Genomic DNA, 3,904 nt, shown 5'->3' on the forward strand with positions numbered 1-3,904 from the left:
AACATTGCGTTTTTCGTTAAAGATGGACCCGTAGTTAAAATGAAGGACTCTTGCCAATAACATCTCATAGCCAAGACAGCATTTGTTTAAAAACCCGACTGCTGATGAGACCCAAAAGGTCGAAACCGGTCCAGAGTTTCCTTGCTTGATGTGCTAAAACATTTGAAAAATGTTATGTGGAGACAGAACAGATAACTCTTCTTATCTGCGGCGATATGGGGGGACCACTTTTGCGGATCCTTTAATCCGTTATCTGTAAGCGTTACTACTCTCATCTGCGGGGTAAAAATCGCGAATAGGATTCATTTTCCACAAGGCTGACCTGTGAAAAAAATTACGTGTAATAGGTGTTTTAGTGGGCCTAAAGGAGTCGTGGGTAATATGGTTGCAGATAAGAGGAGTTCTCCTGTGTACTCTCTACCGTGGCATTGAGTCGGTGAGTCACCCGGCCACTCTTCTAAGCACGTTAAGCGTGCACGACGCTTGGGACAAACCGCGTTACATTTCGATTTGGCTAATTTATATTTATTGGGGACTGGGGCTTCGTAAAAAAATAAAAAGATCGTCACCAAGCAGACAGCCGTGGCAGCAGGTGTCAACGTTGAGAAACCAAATTACTTCGAGATTGCCACACGCCACTGGGAGAGGGTGCTTTAGATCGTATGAGCATTGAACAGGGAGACTCCAGCTTGCTCCTGAAAATATAAATCGCGCGTAAAATGAAAACAGAAATAAAGGTAAATCCCCCCCTCCTAAACTCTCGGGATGTAACGATGCCTAATCGATTTTAAATGAGTTCTTATATTCACAATCCGTGCGTTGCATTGTCAGTGCTAGAATTGACTAATTTATATTCGTGTTCGTTGAATATGTGCTACGTTGTGGGCATTGGCTCATAACAGAGGGCAGTGCAGCAGGGACCATTAGTTTTACTGCACTTCTCTACCCCCACTTATATGCTCCATGTCTTCGCTAGGCTGGACTTGCCATCGTGGCGAAGTGTGGTCAAGTAATCTCCAGCATGAAGAGGCCCTCATCCAGCAGTGGATTGACACATTTGTAGATAGAGAGTACACAGTAACCGTTTGCATTATGCCGACTTCTACATGCACTACAATGGCAACCAAAATAATTGGTTCTTTAACTCAACCGTGGCCCTAAATCGCTGACAGTTCATTTAATCGTGACAGGGGGCGAATGGTTTCATGCCTGTTTGAACAAACGCTACCGCGTGGGTCTTGGCAGTTGTGCTGTACTTCGTGTTCTGAAGAGGGCACCAGCATGTGGGGAGAAACGTCAGACAATGTGCTGAACAACACGCGATACACCTCGAGAAGACATCGGTGAGCTAAACAAAACTAATTTGAAATCTCTTTAAATCAGACGTGCCCAGTGTAGCTTAACTTTCAAAGCCGTTATAAATGTCACGTCAAATAAATCGGACATTATGGTTAAGTTTGCTGCGGGTGACAAAAGAACCATTCTTTATCAGTGTTCTCATGCACAAGTTCAAGTGTTTACAAATATTTGGTTTATTCAGGTGGGAAAACTCAAGAGGCCAGGATAAGCCTAGTTTACATTAGCGACCTTTGTCACCAAACATAAAAGAAATAAGAGACAAAGTACAGCAACAGGAAAGCAATCGGATCAATCAAAAGACAAAAGCAGCCTGGCAGTTTCACTTGTCTGAGAGCAATGCTGACGTGAGCGCCTCAGGTAATCGGCAAAATAATTCCTCTTTCGTGTCGATCTGCGGTGCTACAAAACGGTGCAACATCCACAGCCAGAGCAAGCGACCCAGTAAAAATGCAAACGTTGGACCAACGTTGGGTCAGCGTTGGGCTAACGTTGATTGAATATCCTCGATCCAAGTACTTGTATATAGGCGCAATTGGAATGAGACTTTGCACACCTAATGGGGGGCATATCTTGGCCGTCGATAATTTGGTGATTGTTAAATTTAACGCATTCCTAAGTAATCGCAAATATACACCCGAGGCTGCTCGGACAGGGCCTATGGCACTTGCAGTGCAATCATCAGGCATTTGCGCATTTTTCTTCCTTCGTATGGGGTGATGTAGATGCAGAGCAACAACTACAATGTTACATTTATATGAGCATTGTGAGCAGGTTTACAGGAAGCAGTGACAAAGCTGTTGGCCACGACAGCTATTAATCTGAAACTTGCAAGTGAAAAGCAGACCGCGACATGATATTCATTGCATTAATGCGTGTGCAATTTGTAAGGGCGCGGTGACACAGACCTATTTCATTTTAAGGTTATAATCCCTTGTTCATCACGACGTCCTTTTTACTTCGATGTCTCAACAGCGTTACGGAGATCACGTGACGCGAGGGTTCTGCCTTTTTAGTGAGGGTTGTAAGTTGACGCCGAGAAGGGGGGAAGAGGCGCCTCGCCCCCCCATGTGGAGTGACGTCACCTGCTCATGAGTATTAATGAGGGGGGGGGTCCATTTGGAGGACGTCCCCTGCGCATGATTATTAATGAGTGGGGTGGGGGTGATCCATGAGGAGTGACGTCACCCACTCGTGATTATTAATGAGGGGAGGGGGGTCCATGTGGAGGACCCCACCCCTTGTTGCTTACCCCCCTTTTCTCTTCGCCTGATGACGACCGCTTGTGTTGCGATCGAAGCGTCGTGAGTATTTAATTATTTATTTTATTTTCTATCTACGTGACTTTACCGAAAGAACCAAAGAATAGGACCAATTCATGATTATTAATGAGGGGGTCTGGTCAACGTGGAGTGACGTCACGCGCGTTACACACAAACAGGCATTCTTGGCTCATTATTTTAGTGATCTTTACTTTACCCCAAATGACATTAAATGACGGGTGCATGCAACTCCATCGGCTGTGTGCACTGTTCAAAGTTTCAGTTAGGCAATTAATGCAATGCTGCTACAAACACATACAATGTACACGGCAGTGGAAGTAACTATTAGTGCATTTACTATGTTTGAACAATCTTCGGAATGTATTAATATTGTGACCCATTGATATATCTTCTCCACCCGAGCTGTGAGTGTTCTGTTGCATGCATTGTCTGTGTACTAGTCGCCTTTTGGCGTTGTTCTCTGGTCTAACACTGGTGGTGAGACGAGGCCCCATGAAGAAGGCTGTCTCTGGTGTAGGCTAATCAGTTGTAAAGATAATGCCTATATTGTTATCAGAGCGTGTTTGTTTGCACGCTCACCACAAGTACGTGTGGTTAATGCAGACTTCATGCCTTGCAAAAGCTATCTATTTGTTGTTTGCACATCTTAACACCTCCTGTTTTATTGACAGAAATTGTAAAACCTATTCTTATTTTTCATCATTTTGGATACTGGCACAAAGGTCTCAGATCATTTGTCAGCATCCATTGCATGTACAGTTGCATGATGGGTTATTCCTAACACGCTTGCAGTGACTAACCAAGTGCATAACGCAGTCAGGCAGTGGCTGGTTTAACTCAGCAGTAAGAAAGCAAATTGTTCTATATACCTCTCGGGCTAAAATATTGTCAATTGTAGACCTAAACCAATGTAAATGTATTTACGCGATACATACATACATAATACAGGATGCTTAATTTTTTTTTAACACTTCTGAGAATTTGCAACAACACCACAAGAAATGTGCCTCCGGCCTCTGGAGACCACGTGGAGAAGATTCCAGGCATGCGTTGACAATGATGGCGAACAAGTGGAGACTCTTTGACTTTTTGAAGCTATTAACATACATTTGTTATCATGTTAGAGTGTATTATCCATTATCTTTCTATAAAAAACGATCGTCCCATATGAGTGTTAACATTGTTAAGCACCCTATATATATAAATAATAAGATTTTTTATAAACCACTATTTTTTTCTTTAAATGAAGAAACAAAAACAATGTG

This window comes from Lampetra planeri, chromosome 28, assembly GCF_965212315.1.
Source record: "Lampetra planeri chromosome 28, kcLamPlan1.2.h2, whole genome shotgun sequence".
NCBI classification, from domain to species: Eukaryota; Metazoa; Chordata; class Hyperoartia; order Petromyzontiformes; family Petromyzontidae; genus Lampetra; species Lampetra planeri.